We start from the raw sequence: 18,449 nt of genomic DNA, 5'->3' as shown, positions 1-18,449 counted from the left end.
TAGCATAAATGAAGAATGAAGATAACATCTCTGTGGAACTTCAGAAAAATTCACTGTTCAACAAAGAAATCAATATCTTAGAAAATGTGAAAAATTTAAATGTTCCCTAACTGGTTTGGCTCAGTGGATAGAGCATCGTCATGCAGACTGAAGGGTCCCAGGGTCGATTCCAGTCAGGGGCATGTCCCTTGGTTGTGGCAGCTGATCGATGTTTCTCTCTCCGACGTTTCTAACTCTCTATCCCTCTCCCTTCCTCTCTGTAAAAAAATCAATAAAATATATATTTAAAAAAAATAAAAAAAATTAACTGTATAAGTAAACCAGTCAACAAAACACTATACTTCATGTATATCCTTTTGAAGAGACTATGATAGGTATCTGAGTGGCCTGGAAAATTCACCTACCTCTAATTAAATTTCCTTCTCCCTTCAGTTACTTGACAACTGCCAATTAAGCAATTATACAAGTTATTTTCTTTAGCATTCATTTGACATCTATGACATATGTTTCTGATTCTGTATCTGCAGAGTGGATTGCTCCCTCAGAATGAGAGAGAGAGAGAGACACTGACTTTTAGGGGCCTTGGCATATAATTCTATTGTTATTCATTTAACAAATAAGTCATTAGCTCTTCCCTGCCCTACTTTCTTTTTTTTTAAATATATTTTATTGATTTTTTACAGAGAGGAAGGGAGAGGGATAGAGAGTTAGAGACATCGAGGGGAGAGAAACATCGATCAGCTGCCTCCTGCTCACTCCCCATTGGGTATGTGCCCACAACTAAGGTACATGCCCTTGACCGGAATCGAACCTGGGACTTTTCAGTCCGCAGGCCGACGCTCTATCCACTGAGCCAAACTGGTCAGGGCATTCCCTGCCCTACTTTCTATTTTTCCCTCCATTCTCTCGCAATAAATTTCATTTCCATCAACTCAGTTACATAAGGCAGAAACCTAGAAATAATCCTTGACATCTCTGTCTCACCACCCATTTGTGAATTTGTGATATATCTTTTGAATATCCCTTGCATTTGTCCACTTCATTTCCACTGGAATCACTAAAAATCAAGTTATCATTAACCTCTGCCTTTCTGCTCTTCTATTTTATGCATGCACATGCATGTACACACACAGGCAATGGGATATCTATCACATTTTTTATCCATTCATCTATTTGTGGCACAGGTTGTTTCCATATCTTGTCTATTGTAAATAATTTTGAAATGAATATCATAATGCAAATATCTCCTCAAAATTCTGATTTCCTTTCCTTTGTATGAATAAGCAGAGGTGGGATTGCTGGATGATATAGTTCTATTTTTTGAGGAAAATTCATGGATACACCAATTTACATTCCAACTAGCAATGTACAGGTGTTTCTTCTCTACATTCTTAAAACATTTGTTATCTTTTGCATTTTGGTGAGGAGTAATAGTCATTCTAATACGTGAGAGGTGAAATCTCATTGTGGTTTTGATTTGCATTTCTTTGATCATTAGTCATGCTGTGCATCTAATTATATACCTGTTGGCCATTTGCCAGTTTGTTTGTTTTCTTTCCTTTTTTTTTTTTAAATGTCTATTCAAGTAGTTTGTCCAGTTTTAATCAGGTTATTTTCTGTTGTTTGTTTTGCTGTTAAGTTGTTTAATTTCCCTGTATATTTTGGATATTAACCTCTTCTTAGGCATATGACTTACAATTATTTTCTCCCATTCCATTGGTTGTCCCTTAATGCTGTTGATTGTTTGCTTTGCTCTGCAGAAGCTTATTCCTTATTCGTTTTCATGCAATCCCACTTATCTATTTTTTCTTTTGTTGCCTGGGAGTAGGAATTCTTTAGGAGGTCACCTTTTCCTAAGGGGCACTTGGGAATAAACACTGGGGAGAGTCACTCTGCTCTAGGTTCCCTCCAGCCTCATCCCATGTTCCTATTAGTTGTAGCTCAGTGGCTCTGCCTGTGAGAGAGAGATGAGGCACAGAGTACCTTCTTAGGAGGACCGTCAATGAAGTTTATGCAATTTTGTTGTTCATCTTTTCCAACTTAACTCTTTTCCTTAAGCTGAATCAATTTTATCTATGTTGAGTGTCCTACATTTTTCACAGTCCTGTTTTTATGACTTAAGTTGGACCTATAGAAAGAGCCTTTGAGCTTTTCATTATTATTTGAAGACATGGCTTTTGATAATAAGAGAAAGCATTCTCTCTTAAGTATCTGAATCTTGAAAGTCCAACTCTTTTGTATTTCAAAAATGTTGTTTCTGCTCTGAACTTAATCAAATTTATTTTAAATTCAATTAATTTATTAAAATTCTGTGAGTTCCTTTGTTTGCTCCTGTGCTAGAGTGATGAGAACATTTAGCTCTGGGACAGATATTGCTGTACAACAAGAAAGATTTAGGGGAGAAAATGGTAGAAAATATTTGTTATTAGCTAGTACATTTATCTTGCCATAATAAAAACAAGCTGAATTTCAAAAACTTTTGGAAAGCAAAGTTATGGAATGAACTTTGGAGATCAAGTTGGATACAAATGTCATTCTTTTCCCTAGTATGTGGATTTTCCTCCACAAGAGACTTGTTGGGAAAATGGATACTTCAGAATAAAGCTATTATTATTTCAAAACAGTAAAGAATTAAGAAATATGCTAGTTGTTTCATTAAATGAACTAACAACAGTATCAGATTTTCATGCAGGTAAATGAAAAAAAAAAGTTATTTAAAAAGACATAGGAGTAAAATTTGTCCTGGAATGTCACAATCCAGTATCTACTCTTAAATTTTTGTCCCCGTAGTCATTTGTTCCTGAATATTTTCTTGGTTTTAGGATAGTTATAAGGTTTTTATGAAGAATGACAGAGGTATTATCTGCCTCCTCAAGTACATAGAGTTTGTAGGAAAGACTGATTTGAGGACAATTTCTGCTGGCCACGAGAGCCCCCGACCATCAGTTCTGTGAGTTCAATTTCTGTGAGACAGGAATGATGTCAGACAAACTGCAGAGCATGGACATCCGTGACAAACCTGTCTGCAGAAACACCTGCAGAACCATTCAAGGATCCCTTACCACAAATGCTGGAACTTGGTTTCTAGCTGGTGAAGAACACTGTATTCTCTATTCTCAACAGCTTGCCATTTTAAATTGCTTTCACTTCAGTTTTCCCCTACATCATGAAATGAAGTGTAAATTGTGTGCAAATCCCACATTTTCAATGTCAAGGCATTATAGATTCAAAGTCAGCTGTTATTTACTCACAAGTACGTACCAGATTTCCACTGAGTGTTGATATTGATGTATTGTTATTGGTATGACATACAGAAAGCCTCGTCTTAAAGAGATTTCAAAAGATATGGAAGTTGCCAAGACCAGTTTGGCTCAGTGGATAGAGCGTCGGCCTGCGGACTGAAGGGTCCCAGGTTCGATTCTGGTCAAGGGCAAGTACCTTGGTTGCGGGCATATCCCCAGTAGGGGGTGTGCAGGAGGCAGCTGGTCAATGTATCTCTCTCATCGATGTTTCTAACTCTCTATCTCTCTCCCTTCCTCTCTGTAAAAAATCAATAAAATATATTAAAAAAATATATGGAAGTGACAAAAACTGAACGCTCTGTTAGGCAGAAGCATAAGAAATCTGGCAGATCAAAAATTCATTCAGATTGACCTATATTTATATTACCTATTGGTAATCAATTTATTAAGAAAACTTGTATGCCGAAACCGGTTTGGCTCAGTGGATAGAGCGTCCGCCTGAGGACTGAAAGGTCCCAGGTTCGATTCCGGTCAAGGGCATGTACCTGGGTTGTGGGCACATCCCCAGTGGGGGATGTGCAGGAGGCAGCTGATCGATGTTTCTCTCTCATCGATGTTTCTAACTCTCTATCTCTCTCTCTTCCTCTCTGTAAAAAATAAATAAAATATATTTTAAAAAAAAAAGAAAACTTGTATCAGCCCACCTGGTATGGCTCAATGGTTGAGCGTCGACCCATGAACTAGGAGATCACGGTTTGGTTCCTGGTCAGGGCACATGCCTGGGTTGCAAGCTTGATCCCAGATTTGGTGGTGGGGGGTGGGGGTAGTGCAAAAGGCAGCCGATCAATGATTCTCACTCATCATTGATGTGTCTGTCTCTCTCTCTCCCTCTCCTTCCTCTCCTTGAAATCAATAAAAAAATATTTTTAAAAAATAAAAGGTGTATCTTTTCCTCATTCTGATTACGATTTCTTTACAAAATGGTGTCTGATGTGAAAGTAATTCATTTCTATTATAATTACAAAGGATTGCTGTAGACTTTATAATAGAAATATAATTCCAAGAGAAACATTCTTTTGAAAAATAATATTTTTCTATTTGGTGGGTTTTTAAGTTATAGAATTATGCATATATATATATATATATATATATATATATATGTTTATCTATACTATAATGGGTGAAATTATTCAAAGATTTACAAAAATAAATTTAACTATTTCCTCTTTCTTCTTAATCTCTGCTCCAATCAATTTTCTTAAGGTAACCAATATTAATAGATTATATCCTATTCTTTTTTTATTAGAAAAGCATATGCATTATGAGTGTGTGTGTGTGTGTGTGTGTGTATATATATATATATATATATATATATATATATATATATATATATATACTAGAGGCTTTGTGCACAAAAATTGGTGCACTTGGTGGGGAGGGGGGGGTCCCTCAGCCTGGCCTATGCCCTCTCGCAGTCTGGGATCCCTCGGGAGATAACGCCCTGCTGGCTTAGGCCTGCTCCCGGGTGGCAGAGGGCAGGCCCAATCCCTAGGTGCAGCCCCTGGTCGGGCTCAGAGCAGGGCCGATTGGGAAGTTGGGGTGCCACCCCCTGTCATGCACAGAGCAGGGCGTATCAGGAGGTGGCAATGCCACCCTCAGTCACGCTCAGGGTAGGGCTGATTGGGGGGTTGGGGCACCGCCCCCTGTCACACTCAAGGCAGGGTCCATGGGGAGGTTGTGGCGCCACCTCCTGTCACGCACAGAGCAGGGCCCATCAGGGGGTTGGGGCGCTGCCCCCTGTCACTCACAGAGCAGGGCCCATCAGGGGGGTTGGGGCTCCTTACCCTGTCACACACAGAGCAGGGCCCATCAGAGGGTTGAGGAGCTCCCCCCTGTCACTCACAGAGTAGGGCCGATAGGGGAGTTGGGGCACCGCCCCCTGTCACACACAGAGCAGGGCGGATCAGGGGGTTGGGGCGCCGCCCTCTATCACCCACAGAGCAGGGCCTATCAGGGGGTTGGGGCACCGCCACTGTCACACTCAGGGCAGGGCCGATGGGGAGGTTATGGCTCTACCCCATCACACACAGAGCAGGGCCCATGGGAAGGGGGGGGTTGGGGGCCGCATCCTGTCACACACAGAGCCGCAGGGCAATCAGGGGGTTGGGGAGCTCCCCCGTATCAGGCACAGAGCAGGGCTGATCAGGAGGTTGGGGCGCCTTCCCCTGTCAGGAACAGAGCAGGGCGGATACGGAGGTTGTGGCCCTGCCCCCTGTCACACACAGAGCCACAGGGCGATCAGAGGGTTTGGGTGCTGCCCCCGTTACGCTGATCCTGGTGCCGGGAGGTCTCTCGGCTCCACTGATCCCGGTGCTGGGAGACATATTACCCTTTTACTATATAGGATAAAGGCCTGGTGCACGGGTGGGGCTAGCTAGTTTGCCCTGAAGGGTGTCCTGGATCAGGGTGGGGTTCCCCACTGGGGTGCCTGGCCAGCCTGGGTGAGGGGATGATGGCTGTTTGCAGCTGGTCACACATCCTTCAGGGTGGGGTTCCCCACTGGGGTGCCTGGCCAGCCTGGGTGAGGGGATGATGGCTGTTTGCAGCTGGTCACACACCCTTCATGGTGGGGGTCCCCAGTGGGGTGCCGGGCCAGTCTGGGTGAGGGGCTGAGGCCTAAAGCTCCCAACCGCTCCTTTTTTTCTTTTTTTTTTATTCTGGGCCAGCTTTAGCTCTGGCTCCAGCTCTGAGACCTCTGCTGCTGCTGAAAGCAGGTATCTGGTTTTTTTAGGTTCTATAATCGAAACAATGTATAACTCCAGCTCTGAGATCCCGGCTCGCTGAAAGCACGTTTCTGGGGTTTTGTTTAGCGTCTATATTTGTTACAATGTTTCTTAGCAGCTCAGAGGCCGGCAAGGCAGGCGGGGAACGTTGGTTTCCTCCATCACTGAAGCAAGCAAGCCTCACGTTAGTTTCAAGCTGCCTGGCTGCCAGCCACCATCTTTGCTGGCAGTTAATTTGCATATCTCCCTGATTAGCCAATGGGAAGGGTAGCGGTCGTACACTAATTACCATGTTTCTCTTTTATTAGATAGGATGTATTATATACATAGTTGACCTTGAAAATGAAATAAAAAGTCTTTAGCCAAAAGGAGTTTATATGGGAATAGCAAAGGAATTGCAATTCAGGAAACAAAGGGAAGGTCAGCTTTCATTAGGTTTTAAGAGGAAAATGGGGAGGGCTGTGATGGTTGATTATTGGCTGCAAGTGGTGAGCAGACTGTTGTTGCTGGGACAGAAGGAAATCCTCTGTCTTCCTGTGGAGGTCTGAAAGCTTTGGTGAGCAGTGCAAACCAGCCTTCTCTTCATGGCTTCCTCACTCCATTTTGATTTAGGGGTGGGGTTTTTTTGGTTTATTTTCACAATATATACATTATATATAAATTTTCACAATATATACATTATATGTAATACATGCATATTATATATAACACATGCATATGAAGTGTTGTTTACCATTTGTTATTTATTGATATTATCTTTAATATACCTATTACTATGCCTCTTACTTTCACTTCATATATTGGTCCTCCCTTTTGGTTTTGGGTTTGCTTTTCCAGTGTTGAACCACCCTTTGTCATTTAAGGTGATTTGGGAAGCCAAATATTGATAAATTATTTTTTAATGGAGGAAAGTTCCTGCTTCTAAATTACTTTTTTATTTCTAATTTTCAATATCACTTTGTCCTACTCTGTTGTTTTGGTCTAACTCCTAACAAAGGTGTAGTAAAATTCTCAATATTGCAATAGTGACGTTAACTGTGTCAGTCTTTTAAAAAACGTTATTGAATGTATTGATGTAACATTGATTAATAAAATTATATTGGTTTCAGGTGTACAATTTTATAATATATCCTGTACATTGTATTATATTGTGCTCACCACCCCTCAACCCCCTTCCCCTCTGGCAATCAACATACAGTTATCTGTGTCTATATGTTCTTTTCTTTGCTAATTGTATCAGTTTTAAGCAGAGTTCTGGGATCAAAGTTATTTATAACATTTTAAATTGAATCTTGTAGTTTCCATGTTTGTCAGTTGTATGGATAAAACAAATTATGCTTTGCAAATTGAAGCCAACTTAAGCGACTCTGTGCTCTTTCCTGTATGTCCTCTCACTGCCCTTTGCCCTGGACTCACGGAGCCACTGTCGTGCACAAGCACGCACACCCATCAGATTGGAGAACACAGACGAGGAGCACACGTGTCATGTTGATATCCATCCTGCACAGCCATTATTCTAGTAAAAATACAGGAGGCTGTATGATCAGATTTGGTCTGTGCTCTGCGGAATGTATGCTAGCTCTTTGGCTGAAACATCTAAACAAGTATTAGCAAGGATGTTCAGAGAAGAGATTTCTTGAATATGTATATTTTTAAAAGCTTTTATTTTCCGATGGATGTTTCAAGTCAATTTTCAAGTGTGTTCTTGTGGAGAAGTAACTTCATCACACTTATTTCAACTTTTGAGGGACAGTTGAATCGGGGTTTTAAAAGTTGATGTCACTGCAAGGAAGCTCCTCACATTGAGCTTCTCCGCAGGTGGGTCTGTCAGGAGTAAATGATGATCCCAGGGCCCTTCTTTTCCACGCACCGTCTTTTACAGAGCTGTTTCCCTTTATTAAATTTGTTAAACAGCTCATCACTTTGGTCTCTAAAGATCTTTTTCTTTCTTATTCTACAGATTTTAAAATGATACTATTGTGTCTATAACTGCAATGAAAAAAAAAAAAATACACAAGGGACCGTGTGCGAATACAAGGCACCTCCTTTGTTTGACTCTCTAGGGGCATATTACTCATATGTTAGTTTAACACATCCCCACAGGCAGCAACTCATTGCTTAAAGTTGAGAAATATGAATCCTCTCACTAAGCCATAAGCTATTCAGCTTACCAGCAATCGAATTTAAAAGATTTAGGTTGTGAGCCCAGCTGTAACACTGGAAACAAAGCATGTATAGTAACAATGACATATGGAAACATGAGGGAGCTACCACTGGCATGGCCAGGAAACGTAGACCCTTTGTTCTTCGTGAGAACATGTTACTGCACATTACTCATTCATGGTAACCTTCAGAGTTCAATTGCTATTCCATCACGCTCTCTATCTGCAAGTATATGTGTGACCCCTGCATGACATAGAGTACTAGAGGCCCCGTGCACAAAAATTTGTGCACTTGGGGGGAAGGGGGGGGTCCCTCAGCCTGGCCTGTGCCCTCTCGCAGTCTGGGACCCCTCGGGAGATAACGACCTGCTGGCTTAGGCCTGCTCCCGGGTGGCAGAGGGCAGGCCCAATCCCTAGGTGCAGCCCCTGGTCGGGCTCAGAGCAGGGCTGATTGGGGAGTTGGGGCGCCGCCCCCTGTCATGCACAGAGCAGGGCGGATTGGGAGGTTGCGATGCCACCCTCAGTCACACTCAGGGTAGGGCCGATTGGGGGGTTGGGGCACTGCCCCCTGTCACACTCAAGGCTGGGTTGATGGGGAGGATGCGGTCCACCCCCAGTCACGCACAGAGCAGGGCCCATCAGGGGGGTTGTGTCTCCATACCCTGTCACGCACAGAGCAGAGTCGATCAGGGGGTTGGGGAGCTCCCCCCGTCACGCACAGAGTAAGGCCGATAGGGGAGTTGGGGCACCGCCCACTGTCACACTCAGGGCAGGGCTGATGGGGAGGTTTTGGCTCTACCTCATCACACACAGAGCAGGGCCGATCAGGGGGTTGGGGTGCCGCCACTCTCACACTCAGGGCAGGGCCGATGGGGAGGTTATGGCTCTACCCTATCACACAGAGAGCAGGGCCTGTGAGGGTGGGGTGTTGGGGTGCCACACCCTGTCACACACAGAGCCGCAGGGCAATCAGGGGGTTGGGGAGCTCCCCCGTATCAGGCACAGAGCAGGGCTGATCAGGAGGTTGGGGCGCCTTCCTGTCACAAACAGAGCAGGGCGGATACGGAGGTTGTGGCCCCACCCCTTGTCACACACAGAGCCGCAGGGCGATCAGGGGATTTGGGCGCTGCCCCATGTCACGCTGATCCCGGTGCCGGGAGGCCTCTAGGCTCCGCTGATCCCGGTGCTGGGAGGCATATTACCCTTTTACAATATAGGGTAGAGGCCTGGTGCATGGGTGGGGCTGGCTGGTTTGCCCTGAAGGGTGTCCTGGATCAGGGTGGGGGTCCCCACTGGGGTGCCTGGCCAGCCTGGATGAGGGGATGATGGCTGTTTGCAGCTGGTCACACACCCTTCAGGGTGGGGGTCCCTACTGGGGTGCCAGGCCAGTCTGGGTGAGGGGCTGAGGGCTGAAGCTCCTAACTGCTCCTTTTTTTCTTTTTCGTTATTATTCTGTGCCAGCTTTAGCTCTGGCTCCAGCTCTGAGGCCTCTTCAGCTGAAAACAAGTATCTGGTTTGTTTAGGTTCTATAATTGAAACAATGTATAACTCCAGCTCTGAGATCCCAGCTGCTGAAAGCAGGTTTTTGGGGTTTTGTTTAGCTTCTATATTTGTTACAATGTTTCAAACTGCAGGCTCAGAGGCCGTCAAGGCAGGCGGGGAACGTTGGTTTCTTCCATCACTGAAGCAAGCAAGCCTTATGTTAGTTTCAAGCTGCCTGGCTGCCGGCCGCCATCTTGGCTGGCAGTTAATTTGCATATCGCTCTGATTAGCCAATGGGAAGGGTAGCGGTCGCACGCTAAGTACCATGTTTCTCTTTTATTAGATAGGATTATTGATGCCATAACATTTTTAAACGCTTCAAATGTTTATTCCTCATCTAAAGTGTTTGGATCCTCCCTCATGTATATTCCCCTTTGAGATGGTCTCAGTTTTATTAACGTGTGTGATATCCTGGGTCACATTACGGAGCGGTTGTGATAATGAAACAAGGTTCCTAAAGGCCCAGTGCTGTGCTTGATCATGTGATTTGTAGTTTTCGTGTTTCAGAGCAAAGTCTCATTCGATGCAGGAGTTCAGGACGCTATTTGAGGACTTCCCAGTGCCTCCTATCAGGCCAGTGGCTGGGACAAATGGTAGCTGATGCTAGCAGACAAGCTGGGCTCCCACAGCAGCTTCTGTGGCCAGTTCTCTTGCTTGCTACTAATTCCCAGCACTTTAACTCGTTTTCTCCGATCACACTCCTTATTCAATATCGCCATTCTCTGCGTTGAGCAAAGGCCAGGGTCAAGAAAGCTAGGACAAAGAATTTTCCTGGGTTCCTACCCAAGCATTTAAGCTCCCTTTCCCCTTCCTTCCCCTGTATCCCTCTAGGGCAGCGGTTCTCAACCTGTGGGTCGCGACCCCTTTGGCAGTCGAACAACCCTTTCAAGGGGTCGCCTAAGACCATCCTGAATATCAGATATTTACATTACGATTCATAACAGTAGCAACATTACAGCTATGAAGTAGCAACGAAAATAATTTTATGGTTGGGTCACAACATGAGGAACTGTATTTAAAGGGCCAGAAGGTTGAGAACCACTGCTCTAGGGACATAGTAAAGAAATCCTGCTATAGGTGCCAGGCAAAGGATTCAAAATGACACAACTTCTCCACCAATGAAAGCAAATTTGAAAACGGACCTGTTTTAAGGATGGCATCCAACTGACAATTTGAATATGGAGGGAAAATGTAGTAACTTGATATGATAATTCATTCAACCATAGAATGTTAAATATGATATAGATGGAATTTTGCTCCTTGTTTTTACCTAGTATAGTCCACTAAAATTAAGGGAGTTTTTCCTCTCCAGGACTCTTGCTTAGGCCTTGTAACAGTCAGGTATTCATCATATGTAACTTCTGACAGTCTAATCTAGTTCTGTAATGTTTCAGACTAAGTTACAAGTTGGTTCTTCACCTCGCCAGTGTCTCCCTTAGCTGTATGCATAGTTCAAAGCTTGGTCTTAGTTATCTATTTACCGTATTGTTGGACACAGAAAGAGAGATAAACTTTACTTGGAAAAAAAATCCATATAGAGTATAATTTTTTTATTTTTTTTTCATGGACATATGATTTTCTTCCAACTTACTCAAAATCTATTAGAATCTATTAGAATTGAATTATTTTCTCTCTCCAGATAATATATTTTTATGTGTTTCGTCTAGGTCACTTTATTTCCAGTTTGTAGGCACATCCAACTCTCTCTTAGGGAGGTTTTGAATTTTTATATTCAAAGGTTTGTTTACTTGGAGACTCAGGATATCTGTGTCTTAACAGGTAATAAACTCTCAGTTATTTTCAGAATATTTATGAATCCTCCTCTTCAAACTGCCTTTATGGAATGCAATCTTTCACCTTCAGATTAAGCAGTGCTCGATTTTATTCACAAAAGGCCCAATTAAGTGGTCATCAAGGGAAGTAAAAACATTCTAGGAACTAAAATTCTCCTTTACGGAATCCTCCTTTTCCAGGATATGAATAATGTACCACATATGGGTGAGTAATTGACTCAGTGTGCCAAGAGGGTTCTTATTATTTCAATTAAGTAATGCTTTAGAATTTGGGAAAGCTATCAACAGATTGATCTACTTGAGAAAGAGATGTGATGTGCTTACATTCACTATTATAGGCATTCAAGTGCAAGAATGCTGGGAAGAAGCATTTTAGTCATTTTAGAAATGTCATTTATCACTTCTGGCTACATGGATTAAGATGTTCCAAGTCATTTCCCCAATTCCTCTTTGTCTTACATTCCTGCTGGGTTCACAGTAGTAATCTTGAACAAAAAAGTGCTAAATCAAGTAGCAAAAGCTGACTCAGGGATTCTGAGATTTCAGACATATAGTTTCTCTTTCATCTCCCTTTCCTTTTTTATTTCTCCTGTGATTCTCGCTGAATGTTGTAGCTGAGCAGATGTTTTAGCAAACATCACACACACACACACACACACACACACACACACACACACACTTCCAGTAAAGCCATAAATCTGTCAATTTTATTATCTCTCATCTGGCTAATGTCCTTGCTAATCTCAGCTGCAGTTGACACTTTGGATCAAGAACACCATGTTGTATCGCTTCTATTCATTACACATTCACATTGCTATCTGTCTTTGATGATGGGCTTCAGTGTTATTTTCAACAAAAATTTCACTTTCAGCTAAAAAAATCATTATAAAAGTATAGACAAAATAAATTATAAGTATAATTCTTCAATAAGTGCAAAAGGCTTTAAAAGATATGTGAATACATAATTGATTTGAGTGGAATAGTTGCTAAAAGATGGGCTGATGTAATTTTCCAAGTGATATGTGTTCATATTTGCAAATTTATTCAGAAGCTATTTCCAACACCTGAGGAAATTGGCATAAAACAAAACAATTTTGGCACTTTTATCTCTTCCCTATATCAAAGGAGCAAGTTTTGTCAAGAATTTAATTTCAGTGTCTTTTAGATTTGTATATTCCACTTCCCTTTTCATTGCCCACAGTTTAATTAGTCACTTCAGGGCTTTCTAATGATTATTCTTGCTGTAAAATATTAACCTCTTTAGCCTAGTCTGCTTATCAACATTGACTTACACTTTTCCAAAAGACTCTGCTTGCATCACTTTACCTTTGGGGAAACCAACAGATGTTCCCTGATGCCTGTTGTATCAATATTAAATTTCTCAGACTAACCTTAATGGGTTTTTGTGGGGCATCATTTAGTTTCTTTATAATTTTCTGACCTTATTTTTCATTTTTATACATTTAACTTCTACTTGCATTAAATTTGTTTTATTGTTTTATGAGTACACATTCTTATTTCAAACTTTATTCCTAAATGATCTACTTGAAATTTTATCTTAGACTATTCCAACACACTCTTCTTCTGAGGCTACTCAATATACTAGTATATCTCCTCCATGAGCAATTAATGACTACATCAACCCATGTTTGCCTACCCATTTGATTCCTGTAACTCTAAGGCACGCTTGACCATATATTAGACCATAGGCATTCTCATTTTATATGAGTGGTTTTGACCTTTGCAAGATCACAAAACTCCATGTAATTTCTCCTGTAATTGGGGAGGCATCAGTTTGAATCATAAATGCCTTGAGGCTAGTGTGGGCTAGTGAGTCACTTACCAGTGAGCAAACTGGCCAATTAGTCTCTGCTTTATATTCACATTTACAGTTTTTTGTAACATAATAAAATTTTTATTTCATGTGAAAAATAACATTTACCCCAAATGTAAATTTTTGCCAATATGGAGATCCAAACAGGACTCTAGATGATACAGAGATATCAAGAACCTGGGTGCCTTATGTGGTTCCCTTTTTGCTTCATATATAGCTATGTGGTCTCCCTAGCCTATCAATAAAATTCACAGGAAAATGAACTATGTACTGAAATTCTCTATACAAAAATCTAACAGAGTCCAAGAAAGGATATGATTATGCCTTCATTAAAACAAAGTATATTAATTACCTACCAGGCATGGGACCTGTTACTGTAAATATTTTACTCACTCTCAGGACCTTACCATCCATTATGACAAGATACATGCTATAATATAGTTATGTGCAAAACCCACCATCTCTTAATTAAGGTGATAAATAGGTCTCTTAGAATGATAATTACTTCCAAAAAAACTTATATTTATTAATTTTATTATAAAAATCTAAAATAAGACAAATCTGTATCAGTAGAATGAATCAAAATACAAGGCTTATTCTTTTTTATATTTTATATACAAACATAATAAATTTTATTTATTAATAAAATATATATGTTAACTTTATATAAAATTTAAATATGGCTTTTCTTAATTATAAACCTCGTGTATAACATAAACATATTAAAATATGTTCATTTAAATAATAAAGATGCTGTGACCATGCCTAATTTTTTTAGTTTATTATGTTTAGCTACACTTTTTTCATTTTTTCTCATAAGAATTCTTAGATATAACTGATTAGAATCTTATTTAACCTTTTTTGGATTTTTGTATATTATGTGTTTGAAGGTGAAATGTGTGGCAAGTAGGTCTTCTACTTTTTTTATTTTTAGATGCATCCTATTATAACCTACATTTTGGCTCAAATGTTGTTAGGCTTCCACTTCTACTTTATCTAGGGTCTTCCTTGAGGTATTTATATATTTCAGTCATGGCTTCAGTTAAAAATGTTTAGAAACAAACAAAACCCCAATACTTAGGAAGCAGGAGTTCATAGAGCCTAATCCCAGCATACCCTCCAGGAGTGTGAGAAAATAAGAAAGGCTAGTTGAATATCTTTCCTCAATGAATTCTGCCCTTTTTCTTTGCTACTCTTCCGGGCTTCTAAAGTACACACTCCCCATCAGACCTGACATAGGAGGGTGGAGAGTACAAACATTATTATATAAAAGTTAATATACTAGTGTGTGTGTGTGTGTGTGTATATATATATATATATATATATATATATATATATATATTTTCATTTATTTATCATGCCTACTTTGAATACATTAATCAATGCCAGAGTGAATAGTGGAGGTGATGTCCAATAATGGTACAGAAGAAATCAATACATTGTTACATTTCTAAATTTTTAAGAATAGTACCCTTTAGTTTTAGAATCAGGGACTTAATGAGAAATGCAGCTTCAAGGAGTCATGAATACCAAAGCAGGGTGCCTGCTATTCTTGGGGTAGCATCCTTCTGAACGGCTGTCCCAGCATCTTGGCTGTTTGTAGATAACCATGATCTTAGTGTCTTTATAACATTGTTTTCCTGGGGAAAATGCTCATGGTTTAGAATATGAATAATTCATTATAAAGTATTAGTAGCATGGTTTGTGAAGGAATAAAATGCATGGCATTGGCCTAATTTAAATACAGGTAGCTGACAGTAACCCCCAGTCTTGTAATTTGGTTTGAATTTGAATATGTAAAAAGTCATTAGAATCAATATCCTTATAACTCTGTAGAAGTATAATTTATAATTTGTTAAAAGCAAAATACATTTTTGAGGAGATACCATTTTATAGGAAGTTGCATTTAAGGAATTTACAGCAAAACAAGTATACTAAAACATTTTTCACTAAAAGGACTTTACTCAGCCTCATAATACATGAGTGTATGAAACCAAACATGAAGTTCTCTCTTACCCCCTCCACATGTTCCAAAGGCATCCAGAACTCTATCAATTTCATCTTTTTTGGACATGCCTCTTCAGGTCCTTCCTCCTCTCACTCAGTTTTGTCAGCTTGCTCTGGAGGCTTGTTGCTGGTTTTCATCATCCTGTGTTAGATCCATTGTTTCCTGCAACCCATGTTTCCTCCTTCATGTTTTACCTTCTCTTTGGAGAAAACACCTCCTCTGGTAACTTCCTGAGTAAAGTTGCATGGACAATAAAAGCTTTAAAACCTATCAAGCCTGAGAATGTCATTAGCCCCTTCTCACATTTGATATATGTCCACTGGGTGCATAATTCTGCTTGAGACTTATTTCCCTTCCTCATATTTGAGGGGTTTAGCTTTCAGGGCTTTTTAATGTTAAAATATCTTTAGCTGTTTACAGTAAACTAAAAAGCTACTTTAATTACTGAAAATACTATGAAACTCATTTAAAAGTTAATTATTTAGCAGCCCTATAACATTCTGACTCCAGATAATTTGCATATAAACATTTTCTTGCTTTTCTCTCTTCTCTTTAAGTTTTTTTGGATCTTTGTTTCTGAAGTTGTAAGTTTTCAAAATCATATGCCTTATGTCAGTCTTTTTAAAACTATTATGCAATAATCTGGAATATTGTATTTAACTTCTAAAACATATTAAGTTATTCCTTTGATAAATTTTCTCTACTTTGTCTTTATTAAATGTCTATTATTTGTATCCATATATTCATAGTCTTAAACTGATTCTCAAATTTTATCCTTCCTCTTCTATTTTCTTTCTCCTTGTCTTGTTTTTAATTCTGGTGATTTTTTCAATCATATTGTCCATTATTTCTATTCAGTTTTTCATTTCTGCTATCATTTTAAATTTCAAATAGCACTGTTTTGTTCCTAATGATACCTTTTTTTTTTTTTCAGAAGGAAGTCCAGGATGGGTGGGAAGAGATCAATCAAAGAATTTGTAGGCATAACCCATGGTCACAGATGATAATGTGAAGGCCTAGGGCAGAAGGCAGGGTGGGGCTAGAAAGTGTCAATGGGGGTGGGGGAGTGGGGAGGACATATGTAATAATTTCAACAATAAATATTTAAAAAAGGAAAAAAAATGTTAATAGCAGCTTTATTTCTAACAACCAAAAACTGGAAACAAATACAAATGTCCATCAGCAGGATTATGGATTTCTAGAAAAGTATATATTTATACAAAGGAATATTGATCAGTAAAAAATGGGATAAATGACTAATACAACAATATAAATGAATTTCTAAAATATTGCACAGAGTAACGAATCAGAGAAGAATACTTATTGTATGATTCCATTTATGTGACTTTAAGAGCAGGCAAACTCACCCATGATGACAGAGATTAGAACACAATTGCCTATTTGGGAATGGAGAGTAGCTGAAGGAGGACATGAAGGGACTTTCTAGGGGTGATGGAAGTGTTTTATCTCTTTATCAGGGTGTTGGTTACATGAATATATACACTTGGTAAAACTCATTTAATTTTACAGTAGATAGATATTGTATGCCAATTTTACATCCATAAGAAGAAATATCGCCATATAGTTACCTTAAGCTGGGTTAAAGTAAGCAAGGTGTATCTTTTGTGCATGTTTTTCATTTCCTTTACCCCTGACATCTAGAAGAGTGTTCAGAGCACAAGGAGTGCCCAATACATGTTTGAGAAAAGTTAAACAAATTGTTTAGGCAGTTTGTTGACACACAATGAGACATCCGGGTAGCTTCTTTTAGGCATGTGTTTAATTTCATACAGATAACTCCTTACACAGAGAGGGACTCTCCTTCTGTGCTTTTCTTAGACTGCCAATGATCGCTCTAGGTTTGAGCAACTTAATTCTCTTTGGTAGTCAATCAATCATCTCTCTAAGGACATTACGTTTTCATGATGTTTTATTCTTTTGTCTTTACTGATTTTGTCTTCTCCTTGCTCTTAAATTTTTTTGTTTTGGTGTCAGTTTTCTAATTAAGTGCTTCTCTCATATGTGAGTTATGACAGTACCTGACTTTTCTTCCCTAGTTAAGAATTAAATCCCGTAAAGCTAGTAGTAAGTTCTATATTCAAGAATACGTCTTATTCCATAGCGGTATTACAATAGATTTTGTCAGCTAGTGTTCCAGTTAGCTTTTGCTGTAAAACAAATAAATCTCAAAACGAGCAGCTTCAAATAATAACCATATATTTAAGCTCGTGATTCTGTGCTTTAAGTGAAGAGTGAACCGGCCCAGCTGATCTCTCTGGGCTAGCTCATGCCTTTTTATCAACTGCTATGTTGGCTGGCAGTAGGATTATCTAGGCCAGTGGTTCTCAACCTTGGCTGAACATTAGAATCAGCTTGGAATCTTTTTTAAAATTCTGATTTCTGGGCCTCATCCTCCGGAAATTCTGTTTCTTTGTTACTAATGTTGTGGCCTCACCCCATAACAAAGAAACAGAATTTCCGGAGGATGAGGCCCAGAAATCAGGATTTTAAAAAGATTCCCAGGTGATTCTAATGTGCAGCCAAGGTTGAGAACCACTGATAGGCTGTTGGCTGAGATGCCTGTACCTTCTTCCTCTCATTTTCTGGCAATAATTGGCTGGTTCATTTGATGGTCTCAGGATTCCACGTGCAAGAGAACATGCCCAATGCACAAGTGATTTTTAAGCATTTATTTGGCATCATGTTTGCCAATGTTCCTTTAGCCAAAGCAAACCACATAGCCAACCCCAAATCAGAGATGGGGAAATTGTCCCCACCTTTTTTAAAAAAATGGATTTTATTGTTGAGAGTATTACTGATGTCCCCCACATTTCCCCCTTTGCCCCCTCCTTCCTCTTGATGGGACGATCTGTAATGTCACACCGCTACATGCAAGGAGGAGGAGAAGAGTAAGTGGCTATTTTTTATAATCTGCCACAGAATGGTTCCAGCTGCTTTGTTGGGTATTTTCAAATGCCGGGTTCTATAAGTCTTTTAAGAACATTTTACCCAGGAAAATTTTTTTTCACAGAAATGTGTTCATTTTGAGGCCCCCACACTCATCTTTGCCTGTTGACCCTGAATC

The sequence above is a fragment of the Myotis nattereri genome, assembly GCF_964212035.1.
Source record: "Myotis nattereri genome assembly, chromosome: 6".
In the NCBI taxonomy this organism is placed as follows: Eukaryota; Metazoa; Chordata; class Mammalia; order Chiroptera; family Vespertilionidae; genus Myotis; species Myotis nattereri.
Note: the sequence above shows the minus strand (reverse complement) of the source record.